Source organism: Pristiophorus japonicus, chromosome 11, assembly GCF_044704955.1.
Source record: "Pristiophorus japonicus isolate sPriJap1 chromosome 11, sPriJap1.hap1, whole genome shotgun sequence".
Taxonomy (NCBI): domain Eukaryota; kingdom Metazoa; phylum Chordata; class Chondrichthyes; family Pristiophoridae; genus Pristiophorus; species Pristiophorus japonicus.
Window position 1 is genome coordinate 194,599,940 of NC_091987.1, and position 11,977 is coordinate 194,611,916.

At 46.8% G+C, this 11,977-nt stretch overlaps 1 non-coding gene across 1 annotated transcript; it reads left to right on the forward strand.

The window, feature by feature from the left end:
- Positions 1–431: 431 nt before the first annotated feature.
- On the forward strand, positions 432–628 carry LOC139276587 (U2 spliceosomal RNA). The gene has a single exon (XR_011595952.1). It is a non-coding gene; the product is annotated as a U2 spliceosomal RNA (small nuclear RNA).
- The last annotated feature ends 11,349 nt before the right edge of the window (positions 629–11,977 follow it).

Below are 11,977 nucleotides of genomic sequence, written 5' to 3' on the forward strand. Positions count from 1 at the left end.
CGGTTTTAAATTGGCTCCCCTGTATTTTGAGGCTGTTCCCCCTAGTTCGAGTCTCCCCGGCCAGTGGAAACAACCTCTCTGCCTCGATCTTGTCTATCCCTTTCATTATTTTAAATGTTTCTGTAAGATCACCCCTCATCCTTCTAAACTTCAACGAGTAAAGACCCAGTCTACTCAATCTATCATCACAAGGTAACCCCCTCATCTCCGGAATTAGCCTAGTGAATCGTCTCTGTACCCCCTCCAAAACTAGTATATCCTTCCTTAAGTAAGGTGACCAAAACTGCACGCAGTACTCCAGCTGCGGCCTCACCAATACCCTGTATAGTTGCAGCAGGACCTCCCTGCTTTTGTACTCCATCCCTCTCGCAATGAAGGCCAACATTCCATTCGCCTTCCTGATTACCTGCTGCACCTGCAAACTAACTTTTTGTGATTCTCGGCCTTTTGGCTAAGATCATGTGTAACTGACCTGACAGGGGAGTAACCATGACCCCAAAGTGGTTCTCCCTGGATCAGGAAGGTGGTTCTCCTATGCTTTTTGGAAATAGGAGGTGGGTGGGGTGGATTGACCCATCCACCTCCACGGAGGTGTGTGGGGTTGCTGACCCATCCACCTCCATGGCACGAACCTGGTATTGCAGTACTTCCAGGAACGGTGCAGTGGCTCTCGGCCTTTTGTCTAAGAGCATTGGCGCAGAGTGATCCTTGTTGTGTGCAAGGTGACCTCTGGCGTTTGTGATTTGACAAAGAATTGGAAAGATTGGCTACGAATAAAAAAAAAAAAATTTTTTTTTTTTCATACACAAGGACCCCCAGGTCCCTCTGCACCACAGCATGTTGTAATTTCTATCCATCCAAATAATATTCCCTTTTACTGTTTTTTTTTCCAAGGTGGATGACCTCACATTTTCCGACATTGTATTCCATCTGCCAAACCTTAGCCCATTTGCTTAACCTATCTAAATCTCTTTGCAACCTCTCTGTGTCCTTTACACAACCCTCTTTCCCACTAATCTTTGTGTCATCTGCAAATTTTGTTACACTGCACTCTATCCCCTCTTACATAGAAACATAGAAAATAGAAACATAGAAACTAGGTGCAGGAGTAGACCATTCAGCCCTTCTAGCCTGCACCGCCATTCAATGAGTTCATGGCTGAACATGCAACTTCAGTACCCCATTCCTGCTTTCTCGCCATACCCCTTGATCCCCCTAGTAGTAAGGACTTCATCTAACTCCCTTTTGAATATATTTAGTGAATTGGCCTCAACTACTTTCTGTGGTAGAGAATTCCACAGGTTCACCACTCTCTGGGTGAAGAAGTTTCTCCTCATCTCGGTCCTAAATGGCTTACCCCTTATCCTTAGACTGTGACCCCTGGTTCTGGACTTCCCCAACATTCTTCCAGGTCATCTATGTATATTGTAAACAGTTGTGGTCCCAGCACCCATCCCTGTGGCACACCACTAACCACCGATTTCCAACCTGAAAAGGATTTTATCCTTTTATCCCAACTCTCTGCTTTCTGTTAGCCAGCCAATTCTCGATCTATGCTAATACATTTCCTCTGACTCCGCGTACCTTTATCTTCTGCAGTAACCTTTTGCGTGGCACCTTATCGAATGCCTTTTGGAAATCTAAATACACCACATCCATCGGTACACCTCTATCCATCATGCTCGATATATCCTCAAAGAATTCCAGTAAATTAGTTAAACATGATTTCCCCTTCATGAATCCATGTTGCGTCTGCTTGATTGCACTATTCCTATCTAGATGTCCCGCTATTTCTTCCTTAATGATAGCTTCAAGCATTTTCCCCACTACAGATGCGAGGATGATCATACTGGGGCAATGCAGGATCTGAGATCAGCCATCTCCTCCACCCTTTGGCAGGCTTGCAAACCAAATGTATAGGGGTTTCAGTCGGATCACAGATCTCCTACAGTCTGCTCCCCTGAAGATCAGTAGAAGTTCTGAGCTGTAACCCAGTAATAGTGACAGCCATGTAATTTGAATGGAACATCCTGAAGGATAACACCAGATCTGTACCCTCGTCATCCTCTCATCAATACCCACCCTGGTGCCAGAAACCCATCCGAACAAGAGATGCAGCTGAGACTTCTTAGGCCCAAGCTCCTAGAGGACACTGACCACCAGTATCTCAAGAGCCCTGGTCTGAGTCACAGGAGTCTTCTATCTCCCATGCTGAAGCCACTGGGGAGTTTTCGTTGGACTATTAGGGTAGAAGAGAGATTACCCAAAAATGCTTATGAATTAATGTCAAGTTGTCTGCCAAATGTTTACAGCAATTCAAATAAGAGCAGATGAATGTCTCTTTAAGTAGCACCTTTAAGTGGCCCTGTACCACTCAGAACGTGATTGGATTTTGGAAGTGGTGATAGCAGAGCTGAGTCAGCTAAAAATGGTATTGGGGTCCTAATTATGTCATGGGGACTCTAATTCTTTGGGTCCCTGTTGGATTTGGGAAGGAATAAAGGCCACCTAAATCAAGGCCGAGCCGAAATTTGTAATGGGTGGGCCTCCAGCGGTCAGTCTTTGAATTATTTTTTTACTATTTTCATCTGCTCTGTATCTCCTTCAGCCCCACAACCCCGCCCCCCCGCCCCCCACCCCACCAGAGATGCCTGCGCTCCTCAAATTCTGGCCTCTTGAGCATCGCTGATTATAATCGCTCAAACATCGGTGCCCGTGCCTTCAGCTGCCTCAGCCCCAAGCTCTGGAACTCCCTGCCTAAACCTCTCCACCCTCCACCTCTCTTCCTCTCTTTCCTCCTTTAAGATGATCCTTAAAACCTACCTCTTTGACCAAGCCCTTAATTTTGTCTTATGTGGCTCGGTGTCAAATTTATTTGTTTTTCTTAAAACACTCCTATGAAGCGCCTTGGGACGTTTTACTACGTTAAAGGCGCCATATAATACAAGTTGTTGTAGTTGTTACCTACCACCCTTTACAAGCCAAGAAACGGGGCAGTTGGCAGCCAAAATAACAAGGTGACAGGCAGATGAAAATCGGCCCCATTGTGTTTTACAGAGTATAACATTCTGTTCCCTATAGGACAAGATATCATCTGACTTATGTGAACATTGTTAGAGATCCACACGTGATATGATAATCTTCATGAATTTATCTATGAAACAAAGGTCACATTCTCAAGAAAAACTGTCAACTTTTAACCTCAGTAGTTACATTGATTTACGATATCAGTAGTTACTGACTCACTATTAATAGTGTCTGAGATACAGATTGTATTCCCACACAAAGGGATAATGTACTTACAGTTAAATATTTGCAGAAAAAATATTTTGCTTGTCGCAAGGATTTAAACAAAGAACTGAAAAGAGTCTCTGAATCCTTTAGTAACTTGGGATGTTGAGTACATATAATTAGTAACTGGCATGTAGTGCAATATTTAATTTGCACGCAAAAGGCATCCTCAGTCTCAGAACAGTCTGTTTGCATAACACGCTTTCTTTAATATTAGTGTTTAACATAACCCTTTTGAACCCTAAACCATACTAGGTATCTGAGGCTTTGTTGCCACAAACCTCCATGCCTATAAATCTGTGTTTATAATATTCAAGTGGAGATGATTTTGCTTTGAGTCACTCAACTTAATGTCTGAGTTCCATTACAGGTGTACAGTAATCATCTGTAATGTTATGTGTAAGCAAAGTGCTTTTGCAGACTTCCATTTTAGAATAGATTTACCGGGAATGGAAGCATAGTAGTAATGTTATTGGACTAGTATTCCAGAGGCCTGGATGAATGATCCAGAGACATGTGGGTCCAAGTTTCCCCAGGAGTTGCTCCTCTTTTTTTGGAGCAACTTGATTTTTCAGGACTATCTTTTTAGTTGCAATTCTGGCCATTTAATTTGTGTCAGTGTAAATGAGTTAGTTAGGTTTTTTTTTAGTTCAGTTTTTTTTTCAAAAGGGGGCGTTCCCAGCCACTTATCCCTGTTTTAGGCATTTGGCCAGCAAACAGTTGCTCCAAACTAACTTAGGCCAGCGTATGTTGCCACTTCTGTCTGCACAGAAAAACCTTACCTAGAGTTAAGGAATCGGCGCAAGTAACTACATTTAAAGCACCACCAAGCACCAAACAAAGCACAAAAAGTAATAAGCAATTAATTAACAAATAAAATAGAAGGAACCTTGCACCTAAAGCACCAAGACCAAAGTAATAAGCAATCAATAAATAACAAATAAAAAAATAGAAGGAACCCTGCACCTAAAGCACCAAAATCAATCAGTAAATAACAAATAAAAAATAGAAGTTCTACCTTAGGGAACGCAGCGGGCCACTGATGAAGGAGCCCATTCGGCCAGGGCTCGGGGCGACATGCTTCGGGCCCCTCCCACACAGCCTGTGCGCGTTTGCAGAAATGTCCTGCCAGGAGCTACTGCACACGCGCGCAGACTCTTGCGCGCATGTGCAGAGGTTCCAGCACTATTTTCAGCGCCGGGACCTGGCTCCGCCCCCAATCCATTGCACCATGCTGCGCCACGACTGAAGAGAGGCTGGGGAGCGGCCAGAACAATTACGTCTTTTTTCGGCATGCTTGGAGGCGGACAAAAGCGGTGCACCTCGAGTGAGGGCGCCAGGAAAACAGGTTCGGGAAACTCTAGTCCATGAGTTGAAACCCCAGCAAATGACAGCTAGGGAATTCAAATTCAGTTAATTAAATAAATCTGGAATAAAAATCTGGATGGAGGTGGCGATCGGAAGGCTGCTGTACTAAGCACAAGACTGCAATGAGTTTGGGGGAGGGGGGGAGAAGTCACAAAACTGCACTTAGTTGGGGCGGGAATGCGGGCAGGAGGGGTGGCAAAGGAGGAGAAGTCACAAGACCTGGGTGTGGTCCATCCATACAGACCTTGGGGAAAGAGAACAAAGAACCTGTCCTGCCTGCCTTCCTGCCATTTTGAGCTACATGGAAAGGTAACATTTAATTATGGAGGCAATACTGATAATGTCTTCTGCATGTGGTGCTAGGTAGGAGACAATTGATTCAATGTCATCGCAAGAGGAACATCAGAGCCCATAGGGTGCTCGGCAGAAGGCCTTACTCACGTCAGGTATATCGAGACAGACATTTGTACCTCCACCTGAGTGATGCAGACTGTGTCAGAAAGCTGCATTTCCGCAAAGAAGTTGTAACTGAGATCTGTGAGTTGGTGAAAGCAGACCTGCAACCTGGAAGTGTCAGGAGGGCTGCTTTGTCAGTTGAAATGAAGGTTACAGCTGCACTTTCATTCTATGCCTCCGATCGTTTCAAACTACAACTGGGGATGTGTGCTTCATCTCTCAACCTGCAACACATGTCTGCATTCAGCAGGTGACTGCTGCAGTATATGCCCGGAGGAATGACTACATAAAGTTCCCCATGACTGCCCAAGCAATGCGTAACAGGGCTGTGGGCTTTTCCAGGATTGCTGGCTTCCCAAAGGGAGAGGGCTGCATTGATTGTACCCACATCACCTTGAGAGCACCTTTGGAGGATTTTGAGATGTACAGGAGCAGAAAAAGCAGCAATGTGGAGGGCTCAGCTTGGGGCACTTCAGAGGCTGGTCTGGGGATTGGAGCGGGAGTGGTAGTTGATTCTGTCAATGGCCGTGGGTCTGAGCGTGTTCCCTTATTGCATCAGCTAATTCCAACATGCCATCCCTCATGTGCCCTGACAGTGTCTCAACTACCTCCAACATGCCCTCCTTCACGTTGAGCAAAACTGTCTCAACTACCTGTGGCATTCCCTCCCTCATGTTCAGTGATAGTGTTTGCACCATGTCTGACATTCCCTCCCTGATGTTCACTGACAGCGCATCAGCTACCTCTGACTTTCCCTCCCTCATGAGCAATGGGAACGATGTCAGTGACCATGAGGGAGGGAAGTTCAGAGGTAGCTGATGCGCTGTCATTGAACATCAGGGAGGGAATGTTAGAGATAGCTGATGCACTGGTTCCAGCGTTTCTTCATTTCTTTGGGTGGAACTTTTATGTGACCTCTGCTGGTGTCCAGCTCCTGCCATCTGTTCTCAATCACAGTAACTAGTGCCTGCACTTCATCCTGGAAGAAATTCTTGGTCCTTGCAACGCATTGCATCTTGTATTGCTGCATATCGATTTTGTAGTGTATGTAGGCACCTTTGTAATGATTCCACGAGGCAGGGTATGATACTTAAACTGTGTAGATCTGTAGTCCTTTATTTGCAGCTCCTGAGTGAGGACAACAAGCTGTGAGTTCCTTTTTATACTGGGATACCTGCCGTGTGCAGGTAACCCTTAGGTCTCCAGCAGCAGCACCCTCTGGTGTACAGGTAAGGTGTGTACAGTATAAGGGTACATTCAGTGTGGCATAATAGTGTTACAGGCATCACACAGTAAACAGGCATGCATACACAACAATACTCCCCCCTGAGCATTTTTCATATCCTTCTTGTCATGACCTGGGGAGGTGATCAGTGGTGGGCTATGGGAGGTTGTGGTGAGGGTTGTGTGGTTGCCAGGTGTGACCCCTGTGCTTGAGGCTGACCTCGTACGTTTCCCCTCCCTCACACACAGACCAAGTCGGTGTCATTGTTGTGGGGTGGTGGGCAGGGCGACAAGACTGGGTAGGCTCCTTGTCCACCAATGGTGGCCAGGGGTTGTGGGGCTGGTCTGGTGCAGGTTGCCATTGGTGGTGGCTGGGTTGCCCATTGACCACTGTCCCTGTAGTGGGTCTGCTCCCACTGGCTGTGTGTGTGTCCTGCAAGGGGCATCACATTCGTTCCAAAGGTCCAGGTTACATGGTCAGGTAGCCTGCTGGACCTGGGGGTCTCCCACAGGGGGATTCAATTGGCATCAACATGGTCCCTGTAGGACCCAATGTCCTTTGGCAGTGTCCTACCGGTATACATGATACCTTGGCTCTGATCACACATAGTCGAGCCTGCATTAGACATTCTAGCATTTGCATCACTTTTGAGTGTCCTGGTTTCAACAGACATGCTTACATTCGGCATTTCACATTCTCTATCATTATTGTTAAGCATAATAAACTTGTTCTTAACCTTACTGACACCTGAATTCATCTCATTAGGCACATTAGTTAAACCAGCATCACAATTCATTGTTACATTGCATACATTTTCATACTTGCACCCTTTAATCGCACCTTTAGCTTTAAAGTCCGTGTACTCAAATAGTTGAAACTTCCCCTTTAAATTTCTTTGATTACCGGTCTCCTTTAAGGGAGCCTTCAAATCCGATTGGCCACTCGGTGTCACGTGATGCTCCTCCATGCTCACTCGTGGCATGGCGGCAGCCATTTTGATTACAAGTTTTTCTCTTTGTGGTGCTGCAGCCATTTCCTGCAGGTGGGCTGTGGTGGTCTTTTCTTCCACAGGGCCACTTCGCCTGATGTGGACCCGGTTCATCCAATTCCTGCCCAACAGCATGGGACCGTCGCCGGCTACAATCCACAGGGGAAGTTTGTTCAACACATCGCCCTGGAAGACCTGGATGTCTGCACTGCCAACGATTTGAATTTTACTTTTGGTATAGGTGAGTAGCTTTGCCTGGACAGGAGACAGTTTTGGTCGAGTGGCGGGATTCATCCAAATTTTCTCAAAGGTCTTTTGGCTCATCGCAGACTGGCTCGCCCCTGTATCACTCTCCATAGAAACTGGGACCCCGACGATGTCTACTTTCATCGTCCACGGAGAACATTTGGTGGAGCAGGTATGAGTTCCATACTCTTCTTCCAGGGGTTGAGCAACTTCACCTTCATCTGTGTCGGAGCCCCGGCGATCAGCCAACTCATCAGAGACGCAGTGAACAAAGTTTTTTCTGCACATCCTTTGAAGGTGCCTTTTCTTTTTGCATGCATAGTCTTTGTAGCGGCGCCAGCACAGGGCTAGCCAGTTTGCCCCATGTGGCGGACTCAGGGTTGCGGGACTCGGGGCAGCGTTTCTGCCCTTAGAAGTATCAATGTGGTGCACTGCTCTCGTCGGTTTAGAGTCCCTTAGTGCTTCATTTAGGTTGTCGCCAAAGTCGCATGGCGCAGCCAGTCTCCTTAAATATTCCAATCTTTCTACAAAAGCGTCACAATCTTCCCCATCGGTAAATTGCTGAAAGATGCTGAGATTTGACATGCTGAGCATGTGGTTTGTGACCTCGTATTCCCGTCGCCAGTTGTAGTGTATGTAGGCACCTTTAGTAATGACTCCACGAGGCAGGGTATGATACTTAAACTGTGTAGACCTGCAGTCCTTTATTTGCAGTTCCTGAGTGAGGACAACAAGCTGTGAGTTCCTTTTTATACTGGGTTACCTGCCGTGTGCAGGTAACCCTTAGGTCTCCAGCAGCAGCACTCTCTGGTGTACAGGTAAAAGTGTGTACAGTATAAGGGTACATTCAGTGTGGCATAACAGTGTTACAGACATCACACAGTAAACAGGCATGCATACACAACAGATTTTTCCAATGTTCTCACACAGCACTCCTTCTCACACAACTGGCTCTTTAAAAATGGGCGATTGCCAACCCAGAACTGTACTGCGTATGCGCGTCCATTTAAATAATGTCAAAAACGTAACTTTTTTGGTCGCGCATGTGCAGAAGGTGCGGCATCGTTTTGTCGGCGCAGACAGCAGGCTCCACCCCCCAAGGCGACTGGACACGCTGCTGACGCCAAATTTGAATTATACATCGGGGAAACTTTGGCAAAATATTTCTGGTGCATTTTTGGCCTAGAAAAACGGGCGTAACTCTGGCAATATGCCAGAAAACAGGCTTGGGCAAAATTGTGCTCATTGATTGCACCACCGTAACAGAAAAATGCAACATGAAAATAGGTCATGGTGCAAATCACCTCCTTAAGGACTGTCAGGAAGATATTTGAAAAGACCAGTTTCTTTGTGAATCTGATCAGAAGGTGCATGCATTATGGGAGCTACTTTATTCACTGATTTGCAGCCTGTATTGCATGGCTGGGCTGCTAACAGGAAAGGACTCAGTGGGCTTTAAATACATTTTTAAATGGCATTTGATCACTTAGCTTCACACCAATGACTTAATGCCGCATGCCTGAGATTATACTCCCAAAACAAGCGCTCTACTCAGAGCTCCGTCACAGCAAGCGAGTCCCAGCTGGGCAGAGGAAATGCTTCACGGACACCCTCAAAGCCTCCTTGACAAAGTGGAACATCTCCACTGACTCCTGGGAATCCCTGGCCCAAGATCGCCCAAAGTGGAGAAAGAGAATCCGGGAGGGCGCTGAGCACCTCGAGTCCCATTGCCGAAAACAAGCAGAAAAGAAGCGCAGGCAACGGAAGGAGCGTGCGGCAAACCAGACTCCCCACCCACCCTTTCCTTCAACCACTGTCTGCCCCACCTGTGACAGAGACTGTAAGGCCCACATTGGACTCCTCAGTCACCTGAGAACTCACTTTTAGGGTGGACGCAAGTCATCCGCGACTCCGAGGGATTGCCTAAGAAGAAGAGAAGAATTTGCCAATTAACGCCACTTCCATGCCAGCAGTACAACCATCTCCAACATTAAGCCTTCATCAAGAAATGAGCATGTATCAAAATGTTATGGAGCATAAAGGGCTTCGTCTCATTTGCAAACTGTCCCATTCATCCAACCAGCCTCATCTAGCCTAAACCCAGCACAAACGCTATCACCTCGACACTATCTTACAATTAACATCAATGAAATGGAACATGGGACTAGAATCTCCACTTTTTTTGCATGTTTAACGCCCACTTAACGTCCATTTTACCGCTGAAATGACGTATAACGCCCAAATATTGCCCATTTTGGCACAAAATGGAAACCGACTGGCATTTTTAGGAAACTTATCGCTAGCGTGAGTTTCCCCATGTGCTTAACGGCAGCAAAAAATATTACCGCCTGCCCACTTTTTTGGGCGGAATCATCAGAATGGGTAGAATCAACGGCCATAATATCGCCCAGCGTTACTTTCTGCACGGAATTAACGCCGAGCTTCAATAACACCGCCTGCCCACTTTTTTGTTGTTGTAAAGAGTACATCTGGCGAAACTAACACCCAAAAGATCGCCCACCATCACTTTCACCACCTCGCACACAAATCGCCCACAATATCGCTCAATCAAAAAAAACGCCCAGAAAAAGTGGAACTAATTTTAACGAGCCGTGTGGCTGGCATTTTTTAAATCGCACTCTTACATGAATTGCTGATAGCTGAATGATTTGCCTGAAAGAGCGTTGATGTGAGTGACAACGCTGACACATTGCTGTGTGTGTGCAGCTCGGACATCAATGGTGCCCATCAACTTGGTGCCAGTTAAAGTTTACGTTGATTGATGTTAAGTTGTATTTAACCTTTTTCATGTTAAGGAATCACCAGTGTGTAATGGTGCAGCGATGTGAGACAATGCGTAACAAGGTTATGTTCAATAACAAAAATTTTATACCAAGATTGGTCTGAAATCAGAAGTGTTGTGTATGTATAATATAAGTATACTCCTTGTACACTCAATGTACAGTTACATAAGACGACTGGATGTACCTTCGCATTGTATACACTATGCTTGTACCACCAGAGGGTGCAACTGGTGGAGACCTAAGGGTCACCTGTACACTGCAGGTAACCAGGTATAAAAGGGAGCTCACCATGCTGTACCCTCACTCAGAAGCTATAATAAGGTCACAACAGTTTAAGTACAATACCTTGCCTTGTGGAGTCATTACTAGAGTGCTTACAGATGCAATAACTGGCGACGAGATTATGAATTTCCACGCGCAAATGACTAACCTTGGCAAGTTTCAACAATTCGCCGATGGGGAAGATTGGGAAGCCTTTGTGGAAAGGCTCGAACACTTTTTCATTGCAAACGACCTGGCGCCGAGCTATCCTGATCAGCAGTTATGGGCCCACCGTCTATGGCCTCGTCAGGCACTTACTAACGCCAGCGAAAACAACGACCAAGATATATGAGAAGCTCGCAACGCTGATACAGGAACAACTCAAACCTAAGTGGATGACTCATCTCTAGGACTCTAACCCGGCAAATACTGTGAACCATCTGGCACCTTTTAGATGCAAGGCTGCTGCAAGCAGTCTCCCTCAGGCAAGAGAGAACAGAACCTCGAGTGCCGCAACCCTGAGACGGCCACATGGGGCCAACCGGCTAACCCCATGCTGGCGCTGTGGAGGAAATCACAGGGCCCACCAGTGCCGCTATAAAGACTATATATGCAAAGACTGTAACATGAAGGGCCACCTCCAGCAAATGTGCAAGAGAAATTGTACTCACCGAATCGATGAAGAGAGAGTCCATGAGGCAGCTCAGCCCCACGATGGGGTGTACGGAGTTTTTACCTGCACCACCGAGAGTTCCCCGTTGAAAATGGAAGTCGAAATCAACGATGTTCCAGTCACGATGGGGCTGGACACAGGGGCAAGCCAGGCACCGATGATTCAGGCGGCCTTTGAGAAACTCTGGGACAATCCAGTCGCACGACCTAAAATGATCCCGGTCCAAGTGAAGCTGCTCACCGACACAAACGACACCATCCCAGTCATTGGCAGCATGGATGTCCAGGTGTCCCATGACGGCGCGATGCACAAGCTACCTTTGTGGATTGTTGCTGGTGATGGTCCAATGCTGCCATGAAGAAGATGGATGAAAAAGATCCGTTCGAGCTGGGAAAACCTCCAGCCTCCGGCAATCGACGTCCTACGCGGCTCCAAATTTGGATCCAGCACAGCACCTGAGAAACCAGCCGCTCAACTCGACTGCGTGGAGACGACACAGACCGCTCAACCCAACGACGCGATGATCCAGCCAAAATGACCCAACCTCACCTCTCAGGCTCCAGTGGCAGGACTCCGGAGGAAGAGAAGTGGCGCAGAAGGCAACTTCCCTGCTTCCATAGCAGAATCTGGGGAAAAAAGGATCACCGCAGCCTACCTCGTGGAGA